Source organism: Dermacentor albipictus, chromosome 5 (assembly GCF_038994185.2).
Source record: "Dermacentor albipictus isolate Rhodes 1998 colony chromosome 5, USDA_Dalb.pri_finalv2, whole genome shotgun sequence".
Lineage (NCBI taxonomy): Eukaryota > Metazoa > Arthropoda > Arachnida > Ixodida > Ixodidae > Dermacentor > Dermacentor albipictus.
Genome location: NC_091825.1, coordinates 21326093 through 21341561, shown reverse-complemented (window position 1 = coordinate 21341561; position 15469 = coordinate 21326093).

Genomic DNA, 15469 nt, shown 5'->3' with positions numbered 1-15469 from the left:
GAAACACCTTAGACTTCTGTCAAGCAAAGGACCAGGCAGGATTCCGTAAAGGCTACTCAACAATAGATCATATTCACACTATCAATCAGGGGATAGAGAAATGTGCGGAATATAACCAACCCTTATATATAGCTTTCATTGATTACGAGAAAGCGTTTGATTCAGTCTAAACCTCAGCAGTCATGGAGGCATTACGGAATCAGGGTGTAGACGAGCCGTATGTAAAAATACTGAGAGATATCTATAGCGGCTCCACAGCCACCATAGTCCTCCATAAAGCAAGCAACAAAATCCCAATAAAGAAAGGCGTCAGGCAGGGAGATACGATCTCTCTAATGCTATTCACAGCGTGTTTACAGGAGGTATTCAGAGACCTGGATTGGGAAGAATTGGGGATAAAAGTTAAAGGAGAATACCTTAGTAACTTGCGTTTCGCTGATGGTATTGCCTTGCTTAGTAACTCAGGGGACCATTTGCAATGCATGCTCACTGACCTGGAGAGGCAAAGCAGAAGAGTGCGTCTAAAAATTAATCTGCAGAAAACTAAAGTAATGTTTAACAGTCTCGGAAGAGAACAGCAATTTACAATATGCAGTGAGGCACTGGAAGTCGTAAGGGAATACATCTACTTAGGACAGGTAGTGACGGCGGATCTGGATCATGAGACGGAAACAATCAGAAGAATAAGAATGGGCTGGAGTGCGTTTGGCAGACATTCTGATATCATTAACAGCAGGTTGCCATTATCCCTCAAGAGAAAAGTATATAATAGCTGTGTCTTACCAGTACTCACCTACGGGGCAGAAACCTGGATGCTTACAAAAAGGGTTCTACTCAAGTTGAGGACGACGCAACGAGCTATGGAAAGAAGAATGATAGGTGTAACGTTAAGGGATAAGAAAAGAGCAGATTGGGTGCGAGAACAAACGCGAGTTAACGACATCTTAGTTGAAATCAAGAAAAAGAAATGGGCATGGGCAGGACATGTAATGAGGAGGGAAGATAACCGATGGTCATTAAGGGTTACGGACTGGATCGCAAGGGAAGGGAAGCGTAGCAGGGGGCGGCAGAAAGTTAGGTGGGTGGATGGGTTGCAGGAACGGCATGGCCACAATTAGTACATGACCGGGGTTGTTGGAGAAGTATGGGAGGGGCCCTTGAACTGCAGTGGGCGTAACCAGGCTGCTGATGATGATGATGACGATGAATCCGCAGTTCACACCTACGCTTGGGGGCGCATTTCCTCCGAAGCTCTCCAGATTCTAAGCAAAGCTGGTCAACAGCACTTCGATAGCACAGCGATCATGTGGTTTCCAGCGCACGTCGCCACCCCCACCGATGAGGGCCCCCCTAACTTGAACGAGGTAGCACACCGTCCTGCGCGAGAACCGACCCGCCGCGCAGAATCGGAGACCGCCTCTTTGGGTTCGAAACTCCTGGTTCAAAACAAGCGAGAACGCTTCGTCAGGTACAATGACATCACCAAGCACTACCAGCTGGGCAGGCGGTTACTGCCCCCACCTCACCCCGTGCTGAAACGTCGCCAGGCAGTTTGTGTTTGCGACAATTGCAAACACAAACCTTCCCCAGTCCGGTGTGGTTGCGGCACATTTCCCCCGCGCAATACCCGACTGCTCTTTGCAAATTATGTCAGGAAACTAGAGCGAAGCTCTCACACATGTGAGAGTGTCGTGTTAGATCAGCTACAATGGCAGTAGCCCTGGAGGCTCTTGCGTCGAAGTGGGCCGGCGCTCTGCGCAGCTCCAACCTCAAGACGCAAGAGTGGGCTGCCCAGCAGGCCCGAGAGGCGGCGACGAGGCAAGGCCTCCAAGTCCCCTCATGGGAGACCTGAGCCCGGGTCATCAAACTTTGCCGGATTTAAAATAAAGTTGTTTCCATCCATCCATTATGCTATAGTGGAAGGGTGTATTGTGTTCCTAAATTGATGTGTGTGCCAAACATCCATCGAAGGAAAACTGTGATAGTGTTGCTGGAGTCATTGACATTATGTCATCCGCAAATCTTGAACTATGTTGACAAGGCAAGTAAAATGATGTTGGGTTTTGCCAGATCATCGCATATGTGCAGTATTTGCCGTTTCTAGCCAGATCACTGAATCTCAGCATCATTTCGTTGGACATTTGATCTGGAAGGAAACCGACACTGGAATGCTATGTTATGACAGAATTTTAGCGTCAAAAGACTAGTTAAGATCTCACCTTTGTGCTAGTGCTTCCCATGGCAATAGTGTTCCCACTGTAAATTGACAGGTTTGTAGGTCTTGCTGTCATTTTTGCAACTACTCCCTAGCCCAATGAACAAGTGGTACTTTCCGATACAATTTTAATGTGCTGATGCTGGCAATGAGTGTTCAATATTCCTGACTAGAAGTCTTTTGAATACTTTTTGAATATTTTGAATGGTTTGTACGTTCGCTAGCTTGGGGCCTTAAGTTACCTGTCACTCAACAAATTGCTTTACTAAATTATAAGGCTGCGTTACAAAAATATTGACTTCAAGAAATCGTACCTTGTTCGCCAAGTTTGTTTAATCTGTTGGGAAAACATTTTTAGGACTGCTACACAACGTCTCGCAAAATTTCTTACGGCCGTCTTTAAAACGGCTACAAGACCTTTTGCAAGACATCTCATAGTTGTTTCCAAAACGGTTACAAAACCTTTTTCAAAACGGCTACAAAATGTCTTGCTAAACGTCTTATATTCCTTATTTGGCGGTGCATTAGATGGTCTTCACGACGGCTACAAGACGTTTTAAGACATCCGACAAAGTTTTGGCAAGACGTCTTCAAGAAGCGTTAAATATCTTGCCAAGACGTCTTGTAGACGGCTAATAGACCAATGTGTGTTCAGTGCGTTGGTTGCTCTATCGACGGCGTTCTTTCATCATTAGGCCATGCGAATGGGCGATTTTGGGAAGCCAGAGTAAGCCGATGCCAGAGACAGTGAATGTCACATACAGCCGAAGCAACGTAAGCCTAAGGAATTCAAATAAACCACCACAGAATTTAAATAAACTTCACTTCAGGTGTGTCGATGGAATGACGAAGGCGGTATGACGACCACGGCATGAAGACGATGAGATGACATTTCTGAGTGATGATGAGAAAAGGACAGTTCGACAGCGACGATGACAACAATATAACGACCACTGTGTGATAATGACGAAGGCATGACGAGAGTCAGGTGACGAAGTTTGAATGACGGCGCTGGAACGAACACGACCGCTTAAGCGACGACCCTATGGCAACGATTGCATGATTACCACGCTATGACGACGATACAGTGACGATGATAGCGTGACAACGGTTTAATGACTACGGTATGGCGACGAGTGTATTACGACGATGGTGTGACTACGATGGCATGTAGATAGTCGGATGACGGAGCCGGTGTGACAGCGATAGGACGATCGCGACTGCATCGCGACGACCGTATGACAACGAATTCCTGACGAGCGTATGACGACAATGACGTGAAGACGATGACATGACGAGAGTAGAGGGACATATCTGGAATGACGATGATGCAATGACCACGAGGACCACGAGGTGACGTCATGTGCATGACCCTGTTGGCGCCACGACGTGAGAAGACCAGAAAAGCCACGAGAGGAGCACGCGATAGTTCTTTGAATTATCAGAGGTGGTCAAGACATCCAATTTCCTGTAATAATCACACTATAGAGAAATCTGTGGCGCTACTATCTATTATAACTGCAAGCATGGGAATGATGGGTATAGTACAAGGATTTGCCTTAACTTCGTACTTATGCCTTTGAACAGCCAGCTTAGTGACTATTTGCAAATTGATTTTCAACAAAAATACTGCCTTACAAACGCGACATTTTTCAGTGATCATGCATGTACGCGGAGTCTTGCTGACCTCTGCATTGAGAGGGCACGGCAATGGTAGTCGGCGCAGCAGATACAGGTCGCTAACCATGCGATTTATCCTCGTTGTACAGGCCCTGCCAGTGCTGTTCAGCGTGGCAGAATCAGCGCTTCACAGTTCGTCGTACACGGCAACTGCTTCCGGCGACAACCTTCTTAGTCGCTGCACCACTGCCACGAGTGCTTCAGTTCATTGAACCAAACTGGGCTTCATGACGTCATCGGAAACCACTGCCATAGAGGAGCAGCTTTCCGCGGGACTTGTCAGAGGGCCCGGCGAAACTCGTCGGGAAAGGTCGCTAATCATGCGATTGATCTTCGCCGTAAAAGTAAGTTGCAACTCGTGGCACATACAATCAGCGGCAGTGGCACGAGCAAGACCTACTTCAAGCAGCTAACAATAATCCGTTACTACGCAGGAACTTCGGAAACCTTCGGAACAGCCACCACCCTACTGACAAGATGTTACAAAAGGCTGTGCTACCGACGAAGAATCTACATACACTCAGCGGCAGTGGCACGAACGGGAGCTTCTTCAAGCAGCTAACAATTATCCGTTACTACGCAGGTTGGTTTTTTTCACCTTTTCACACGGACCATATTTTTCACACATATGTCACACATATTTCACACATATATCACACATATATTCGCACATACATCACACACATATTTCACACATATCTTTTCACACAGACCATATGTCACACGGACATGTATTCTTTATTTGTATTACATGCCACTGCTGCTGAGTGATTCCAGTGATACCACTACATTTATTTTATCGCACAAGCACAAGAGCGTGTGCCTGCGTTTAAGCTTGTACTGCTGCTTCCATGCCGCATGCTTTTACTTCCCGTGTGCAATGGCTAGTTCTGCTTCCGATATATGTCGGCTTTGTAAACAGTCGCTTCTAATAGATGGCTCGTGCCTTGTCTGTTCAGAGTGCGGGTATGGTTACCATTTGGGCGCTTGTTTTGCTACGAACAAGAGTGCCTACGAATCAATGGCAGACACTGCTAAGAAAATCTGGAGATGTCAAGCATGTGTAATTTCAGCTGCTCGAGGCCCCCCAAAAGTAACAATGCAGGTGCAGAAAGAGCAGTCGTTCACTGAAAAGATTCGAATAGAAATCAACAGAAACCTTTGTGAGTTGCCAGATAGTAAACAGAAACTAGATGTCCTTTTCCAGGTCAAAGAAACTGTGGAAAGTATGGAAAAGTCTATCCAGCATCTTTCAGATCAGTACGATCAAGCACTAGCAGAAATGAAGCTTCAGTCAGCTGAAATTGTTGCTTTAAAGAAAAGAGTTGAAAAGATTGAGGCAGTGAACCCTGGTCAGGAAGTCATGGAGCTGCGACAACAAATGAACAGCTTGGAACAATATAATAGAAGGAATAATTTAGAAGTACATGGACTTGTGCAAGCCGACAATGAAACTCTGTTCCAAAAGATTGATGCTATTGCCCAGAATTTAGGCCTGCCTCAGTTGACTAAACAGGACGTAGAAGGCCTTCATAGACTGCCAACTAAACGTGGTAAAACCCCAGCAGTTCTGGTTCTTTTTTCTTCGCGTGCAGCAAAGGATCAATGGATGGCAAAGAAGCAAAGTATGAGGGAAGCTAAGTCCATGGTATACTTGATAATTTAACAGCGCAGAGCAAAACGTTCATGTGGATGATGAGGGCAAAAGCTACAGCGAAGCAGTATGAATATGCATGGTATAGTAATGGGAAGCTGTTGGTGCGCAAGTGCAACGGTGAACCGGCATTACAGATTGCATGTGATGCCGACCTAGAAAAGATAATCCAACAGACGCCGGTGTTCCTGTGTCTTGTTTATCTGTTCGCCTTCCTTTTCTTCTTTCATGGCATCACAAACTAGGCCCTTCTACTACGATGATTCATCCTTTAATTCTGCTGTGCGCAGTTCGCTTGTTAACGAATATGACAGGAGGTTAGTTTTTCACGTGAATACTAGAAGTTTAAAAAATAAGCACTTCCAAATATAGACGGCCTTGGGTTGCCTAAATCATAGGTTTGATATACTTGCATACACAGAAACAAGGTTCACCAGTAAAAATGTCGTTGTATCCTTCTCTGGGTACAAATTTGAAGGGGTGTTCAGAGAAAACCGTAGAGGCGGTGGCGTAGCATTGTACATTAAAGAAAATCTTCAGTATGAGTTTTTGTCAGAGTTTTCTTTTGTTCGTACGCACTACGAATCGATTGCTGTGAAATGTTGTGGAACCATGGTTGCCTGTATTTATCGACCCCCATCTAGTGAAATTGCCGAATTTGTTCAGTTTGTACGTGATCTGCTTGAATATGCATGTATCCTAAATATGCCTGTCGTTTTAGAGGGAGATTTCAATATTGATATGTTGACAAACAGCTCCCCACGACGTTTTTTTTTTTGTGGAGCCATTGATACATTTCACTGCGCCAATGTTATCCAGTCACCAACCAGAATAACCTTAGAGAGCGACACGTTAATAGATTTGTATGTCACAAACCATCAATTGTGTAGGGTTCTATCTGGTGTTCTCACAATTGATTTAAGCGACCACCTACCTATTACCTGCTTTTTTCCCCGGTTAATAAGAAAACGAAAAAACTGCCAACTCAACAAATCGTATACCGAAGTTTCAATCAAGATAATCTAGCTACGTTTAGATCTATAATAGAAAGCATTGAATGGGGCGATGTTTACAATGAAAAAAATCCTAGTATAGCTTACAATATCTTCCTTAAGTTAGTAAAAAGCAAATATGATAGTGCATTTACATTGTTAGTAAAAAACCTACAAAAAGTCTCGAAAGCCATGGGTAACAAGGGAGTTGTATAAACGAATTGTAGCACGTGACAAACTTTTTGGCAAATTCATCCGATTGAAAGACCCAGTAATACTTAAGGAATATAAAAAATTAAGAAACAAGTTAGGTGCTGATATAAAGAAGCACGGAAAGATTACTACACGAATAAGTTTGCCGCAATTCCAAACTGTCCTAAAAAAATGTGGAATTGCCTTAGTGACCTTATGGGAAGGGCTACTTGTCATGTTCCTAACACATTAACACTCACTAATGTTGACTACAGTGGCGTTGCCCTGGCAGACAAATTTAATGCGCATTTCTTATCCTCTGGTGAATCGGTTCAAAAACAAGATAGAAAGCAGGAAATTAACCAATATATTGCCTCTCCAGTTGTAAGTTCTACATTTTTAAAGCCGTGCAGTAAACACGAAGTGTTCACGTTCCTTCGAAACCTAGATAAATCCACGTCGGCTGGAGCAGATGAAATTAAGGCCGAACCAATTATTGCTGTTGCCAATCTAATCAGCTCGCTACTACAACATATTTGTAATGATGCTTTAGACCAAGGTTTTTACAGACGGTATGAAAATTGCAAGAGTGGTTGTTTTGCACAAAGGTGGCCCATATGACAAAATAAATAACTATAGGCCTAGATCTGTCCTTCCTTTGTTTTATAAACTACTGGAATATTTGACAAAACAAGGAGTATGCAAGTTTCTCGGCACCAGACAAATTCTTGTGAAAGAACAGTTCGGGTTTTGGGAGAGGAAGTGAACTGAAATGGCACTACTTAATATAAAGGAAAAAATACTTTCTAATATTGACGAGAAACGATTCACAGTCGGACTTTTCTTAAATTTCAAAAAGGGATTTGATTCTATTAAAAATGCTATTTTATTTTATAAGCTACCGTTTTATGGCACTCGAGGAGTTGCCTTAAATATGATTCGTAGTTACCTTTCCGGTCCCGTGGTGCAGTGTAATGTTTGAATGGCCATCACTCACAAACGAAACAATTAATATATGGTGTACCACAAGGGTTTATTCTAGGTCCTGTATTCTTTATTATCTATATCGATGATATAGTAGCCATCCCTAGTACTCCTGCAATAATTATTTATGCAGATGATACCAGTGTATTTTTTTCTGGTATGCATCTCGATAATATACATGTCGAGGCTAATGCATGGTTACAAGAATTGTCATTATGGTTGAATATAAATAAACTCGAATTAAATTTAAATAAAACAAAGGTTATTGTATTTAAAGCACGCAACAAACCTGATGATTCTGAACTTCAACTTACATTTGAAAACAATGCAGTTGAACGTTTTTCTTTCTACAAGCTTTTAGGTGTTCTTCTTGAAGAACACTTGAGCTGGTCCCAGCATATTAATAAGATTCATGCCAAAGTATCTAGGTCACTCTATGTGCTCCAGAAAATTAGAAACCTTGTTCCCAAATGGCTGAAATGGCAGTTATATTACACTACAATACATTCTCATCTTCACTATTGTATACTGATACGGGGGCCTACAGCCAAAACTAATCTTATGAGGTTGATAACATTGAAGAAAAAAGCGATATGATATATCGAAAATCTCTCGTATAACGACCATACAGGTTTATACTTTTTCGAACACTCTGCTCTAAAAGCGAATCAATTATATGAGTTGACACTGCTTTCTTACGTCTATAACGAAATCAAGTTCGACCCTTATAAATATCTTGAATTATACTCTAGTAGAGTGCCTTACAAATTAAGGCACGACCATTACAGAACTCCACTTGTGAGGACCTACTACGGAACATAAATGCTTTCATACTTCATTCCCAATCTTCTCAACAGACATACACAGGCAATAGAAATTATTCAGAAATGCGTGTCCCTGAGCTCCTTCAAAAAGAATGTTAAAGCTTACCTCCTTTCCTGTCCTAACAATCAGTAGGTTGTGTATACAGAATTTTTTATGATCCTAGGTTTCCTTGTTTGTACGAATTTTCCTTTAAGATTGTAAAAGCTTGCACCTTGTCCGGTTTTTACTTTGTATAAAACTGTGTTGTGTATGGGACGCTAGTGTATTATGTTCTTTCTGTTGCTAACCCGCCGTGGTTGCTCAATGGCTATGGTGTCCGGCTGCTGAGCAAGAGGTCGCGGGATCGAATCCCGGCCACGGCGGCCGCATCTCGATGGGGGCGAAATGCGAAAAACACCCGTGTACTTAGATTTAGGTGCACGTTAAAGAAACCCAGGTGGTCGAAATTTCCGGAGTCCTCCACTACGGCACGCATCATAATCAGGAAGTCGTTTTGGCACGTAAAGCCCCATAATTTAATTTTTTTTCTGGTGCTACATGCTCTGAGTGTATGTATTCGGGTGCTTGGGTCCCGTCAGGCAGAACACATCTGCCTTTTGCCCTTGTATCCGAGACCTTGTTGTCTGAAATGAAGATTATTATTATTATATTATTATTATTATAACTACTCCGTGCGTGGTGACGATAAGTTACTAGTAATTTTGTCATGCCCTCACACGTGTTTGTACATCGTGTACCAGTGCTTTTGCTGTTGAAAACTGGCTCTTTGTGGTGACGTTGAAGAAAACCCCGGGCCACCTGTGGAGGACATGTACCAGAGCCTCATGGAAAGCCAACAGTCCATGAAGGCTGATATTGCTGACCTCAAGAGTCGCCTAGAAAATACTGAAAAAAATAACATGTCAAAATATGAAAAATGTTTCAAATCTGGAGGGAAAGATACAGGCGTCGGACAAACCGGTTATCATGCATTATAGCAGACATGCAAGCAGCTATTGCTACAGTACTAGAGACTGAGAGGTCGCCACATGCGAGAATGGTCGCGTTGGAAAACCGAAACAGACGTTCAAATCTTGCTATATTTGGCATTCAGAGAGTACCGAACGAATTAAAATCAGCTTAACGCGATAAAATGATCAAAGAGCTGTTTCACGACAAGTTAGGCGTAAACTGCATATCATTTAGGCATATTCGACGGCTTGGAAAACCAGCACCAAAAAGACCTACTTTATTACACTTTTAGGATTACAGAGAAAAAGAAGTACAGGTTAACGCTCATGAATGAAAAGGAACGCGTATAGGTATACAAAATTATTACTGGGCCTACATACTTCGAAACCGGAGACTGCCTGGGGAAAGCGCAAAGCCGGAGGAAGATAAAGGGAAAAAGATAAGCCTAGTTCACGACCGACTTCATATCAAGGATCAACTATTTGTGCGGGATGGTAGTCGAATGGTTCGTAAACCAGACTTTAAAAAATCACCGCCCAGTCACTCCGTACAAATGGGTAACCAGTGAAGCCTCAACCTGTGGCCCCGGGGTTTATCACTGAATTAATCCCTGTGGTTCATTAAACGACGGCTTGTTAGGCTGTCGGATCCTCGGTACGCAGATACTGCTTGCGCTCGGCTGCTCGAGCCTGTTTTTGCGCCCGGGCTGCATCATCGGCACGGCGTAGACGAGCTCGTTCCCGGATCCCGGTCTGCTGGCGGCTTCGCTGATCGAAAGCTGCCTGCTCCTAAGGAGTACGTATGATGCGTGGCCTACCCCTTTCGGAACCGCAGAGAAACAGTTACGCGCGTGCTTAGCTGTGACGGAGAGCAACGGCGTCACTACTGGCGCAGCCAATCGCGCGCCTCTCTTTCTCTTGTTTTTTGTTCGTGCATGCGCATGGGGTTGCGCGATGAGTTTTCAGCATACAGGTGACGGACGGACGGATCGGCTAGCCATATAGAGCTGGACTGTAAAAAACGACGCCCCATAATCACACAGGCAATAACTAACGCAAAGTACTTAAGTTTACTTTGTTTAGACGCCAGACGCATTGTTAATAAGTCGGACTCTCTTGAATAACTTTTGCTGACTTACGACCAACATATCTGTGTGGTCTGTGAGACCTGGCTCGGAGATAGTGGAATCGTACCGCAGGGATACAGCTTTTATCGGCGGGATAGGGGTTCCCGTGGAGGCGGCATGGCTGTCGTCATGAAACAACCTCTAGAGGTCACTGTTTGCGATCAAATCACTGAACACGAAAGCCTGCTGCTTAACCTGTCTGCCGGCGAGATTACATTCCTTTTATGCGCCATATATCGGTTACCTGATGCCGATTAATCATTCACGGATAAACCATGGAATCCTGTGCAGTCCTTGCGTGGCAAAAACTTTATTTTAACGGGAGATTTTAATACTCCCTCCATTAATTGGGAACGTGTGAATTATGGTACGTTGTTCTGGCACAGGTGATACTTTATTAGACTTGATGTTTTGTTTAAATATGGAACAGACTAATATTCAAAGCACACGAGGCAATGCAATTCTGAACGTATTGTTCATCAGCGAGATTTTTCACTGTGCGGATGTTTCGGCACAGCCAGGAATTTCGGATCATTATTTAATATATTTGTCTTGGAGCTCACCTGGCACTACACGCGATCGCTGTAAAACGTTATCTGTCTTCAAATATTTTTCTAAGCCAGACGATATTTCCATAATTAACTATCTTGATACTAACCTCAACTTTCCTATTACTGACATTCAAGCTTCTTGGAAAAGGTTTCGTATTGTTGATGCCGTTTGTATGAAGTATTATGTACAGTCACGTGCAATATGACCTGCACCACCGGTGCCGGTGGTCGAAGGGGCTCCAAGGTTGTACGGCTGCGCAGACACAGGGTAAGTACGTGACCTAAACGCAGCTTCAATTAGTGGTATTTATTAAACTGCTATTTCGCATGTCAGAGCCGCCGCGCAGCCCTGGAGCCCCTTGGACCACGAACAAGGGTGTTGCAAAGTCATATTGCACGCAACTGTACCTGTTAAACAAACACATAAGCGCACATCCAACCCTTGCATTACCAGGGAAATTATCTAGAGAAAACAAACAACTTCAGACACTTCGCAAACAGGGGAAAACGTCTTCTTCCCGGACTTTTAGCACTAAAGCAGACTTTACTGGAGGAGATCAAGACATACCGAGAACGTAATTTTTTCAAATAGTCTTGCTGACTTCTTTAAAAAGGGATAGTCAAAAGTTCGAGTCATTTGAAAGAAAACAAAGATGCTTCTTAAATAAATGTTGACAGTGTAATGATTACGGATGCTACGTACATAGCTAATCACTTAAATAATTACTTCCAAAGCGTTTCTTTTTTCAAAAGGCGATACTTAAAGTTTTAATTTAAAGTTTTCATTTTTCTGGGGGAGAGGGGGCGACCAGCTTTTCGAACCCCCTCCCCACATATATATATATTGTAACGAAGAAGAGTAGCCGCCTGCGCCACAGCACCATCGCTGCCGGCATGAGCTCGTGGTTGCTGTCTTTCGCCGAACGCTTGTGACAGCTACCCGTTCGCGCCCGTTGCTAATAAATCTCTTAGCAAGTGGTGGACGTGCTGGGTTTCGACCACCCTGGAACTTCGGAGTCGCACTCTACCCCCCATCATGCCCGACGACGCACGCACTCCTCCAGCTCCTCCAACGGCGCCGGCCACCTTGGTTTGTGCCGGTGCCTTGCGTCAGCGAGATCCCCCTATCTTCTCCGGCACAGATGACAACGACGTTGACGATTGGATCTCGTCTTATGAGCGAGTGAGTGCCCATAACTAGTGGGACGACGTTACCAAGTTGAGAAACGTCGCATTTTATCTTACGGACGTTGCGAAACTATGGTTTCTCAACCATGAAGCCGACCTCACTTCGTGGTTGGTCTTCAGGACCAATTTTACCCAAGTTTTCGGTCGGCCTGCAGTAAGAAAGCTTCGTGCAGAACAACGTTTGCGCACACGATCCCAAGAGACCGGAGAAAACTTCACGAGCTACATTGAGGACATTGTCGACCTTTGCAAACGCGTGAATGCGTCGATGTCAGAGGAGGAGAAGATCAAACATATAATGAAGGGTATTCAGGACGACGCATTTCAAATGTTATTATCGAAGAGTCCTCACACTGTCGCTGAAGTGATAGAATTGTGCCAGAGTTACGACGAGTTGCGCAGGCAACGGCTTCACACCCGCCGTCCCACCCCGCCCGCCGACTCTCTATCAAGCCTTGGAGTCGACGACAACCATGCTGCTCTCTTCGTAAAAATCCAGGAATTCGTTCGCGCAGAGGTCGCCCGCCAGCTATCATTGATATCTTCTGTCCAGGAACCACCCCCTGCTTTGCATACTACGATCCGCGACTTCATTCAAGAACAAGTCTCTCAAGCCGTTCCTCCAGCCGTTGAGCAGCCACCAGTCACGGCTCCTCTCACTTACGCTGAAGCAGTTTCCCGATCTCGTCCACAAGCGCCCCTGCCGCCCTCTATGCATCGTCCACCGACATTTTTGCCGCCATCTATGCCGCTTCGCGACCGCCGGCATTTTCCTCCTATGCCGCTGCCCGACCGACAGCCTTTTCCGAATCCTCAACCGCGACTCGGACCTTACCCCCACCAGTGGCGCACCTTCGATGACCGCCCAATATGTTTTGCTTGCGGTGGTGCTGGTCACGTGGCGCGCCATTGTCGTCGTGGCATGCCTCCTCTTCAGAACATCCAGCAAGCGCCACCTTTCCCCGCTCCGTTTTCCTCGTCGCCTTCCAGCCTTCCAACCTCTTCCTTTACCCCTGACCGCCCAACCGCCTCTACTCGCCGCTCACCATCTCCCCGTCGTCGCTCGCTTTCTCAGATGCGGCGTCGTCCCTTGTCCACCCAGCAGGAAAACTGATGGCCGCAGTTCCCGAGCCACGAACTGCGTCCACGTCGCAATGCCCAAGTCCTCGTCCCTCTCCAGCCAACGTCATCGAAGTCTCTGTCGATGGAATCGCCGCCCTGGCACTTGTAGATACAGGAGCCGCCGTATCCGTAATTTCCGCCGAACTCTGCCGCACACTACGAAAGGTTTTGACGCCTCTCTCCGACTTCTCCCTTCGAACCGCGAACGATCAAAATATTACGCCTCTCGCTGCCTGTACTGCTCGCGTGTTCATTCAAGGTCTACTGTATACCGTCGAATTCGTCGTGCTGCCCACTTGTTCCCATGACATCATATTAGGCTGGGACTTCCTTGGAAATAATAACGCCGTTATTGACTGTTGTCACGCCGAACTCGAACTTTCTGCACTTCACGACGTCGAGCCTATCGAAAACGACCCTTCCAGTGTTAAACTGTTCGTTTCCGAAGACAATTCCGTCCCTCCACGCTCCTCCCTGCTTGTGCCTGTGTCGTGCACCGCTATTTCTGATGCCACTGTTCTCTTTACGCCCTCTGAGCTGTTCATTCGCCGCCGATGTTCTCCGCTGCCCTTTGCTCTCCTTACTCTTCGCAATGGCGTCACGAAAATGGTCGTCGACAATCCCACAGCCTGCCCTTTAGCATTATCTCATGGTGAATGCCTAGGCCTTGTTCAACCGGTCGACACCTTTTGCATCTTTGACACTCCTGCCGTTTCTACTTCTGCGGGCCGTGGCGCACTTACTTGTGACTCTGCGGTTGATCAGTCACTCCTCGACGCTTTCCACTGCTCCATCGACGATGGCACGTCATCTTCAGAACGAAGCCAGCTTATTGCTCTCCTGCAGAGGTTCAGCGCTTCTTTCGACAGCCATGCTTCCGGTTTGGGCCGCACATCGACCGTTTTTCACCAGATAGATACCGGCAGTCATGCACCTTTACGGCAGCGCCCTTACCGAGTTTCCGCCTCTGAGCGCCGTGTCATTGACCACCAGGTTGCTGACATGCTCAAGCGTGGCGTTGTGCAGCCTTCCAACAGTCCCTGGGCATCACCGGTCGTCCTCGTTAAGAAAAAGGATGGCTCTATTCGATTCTGCGTCGACTACCGACGTCTGAACAAGATAACGCCCAAGGACGTTTACCCGTTACCGCGCATTGACGACGCCCTCGACTGTTTGCAGGGAGCTGAGTTCTTCTCTTCGCTGGATTTACGTTCCGGATACTGGCAAGTCCCCTTGGCACCATCTGATCGACCTAAAACAGCATTTGTAACACCTGACGGATTGTACGAATTCATCGTAATGCCTTTCGGTCTGTGCAATGCTCCAGCCACTTTTGAGAGAATGATGGATAATATTTTACGCGGCCTCAAATGGAACACATGTTTATGCTACCTGGATGACGTAGTTGTCTTTTCCGCTGATTTCCGAACCCATCTCAGCCGTCTCGAGCAAGTTCTCAAATGCCTTACTGACGCGGGACTTCAACTTAAAAAAATGTCGTTTCGGCGCCCTAAAGCTCACTATTCTTGGCCATGTTGTATCACGAGAGGGCGTCCTTCCGGATCCAGCCAAGCTCCACGCTGTCACTGACTTTCCGCAACCAAAGAAGTTAAAGGAGCTTCAAAGTTTCCTTGGTTTATGCTCATACTTCCGACGTTTCATTCGAAATTTCGCTTCCATAAGTGCACCCCTGACAGCCCTTCTCAGTGGCGACAAAAAGCTTTCCGCTTGGTCGCCCGCCTGTGATAACGCCTTCACGAAATTACGCCGCCTGCTAACCTCGCCACCTATCCTCCGCCACTTCGATCCTGCATCGCCCACAGAGGTCCACACCGATGCCAGCGGCGTCGGACTTGGCGCCGTACTCGCACAACGAAAAGCGGGCTTTGATGAATATGTCGTTGCCTACGCGAGCCGAACTCTGACAAAGGCCGAGGCTAATTACTCTGTTACAGAGAAAGAGTGTTTAGCCATTATTTGGACCCTAGG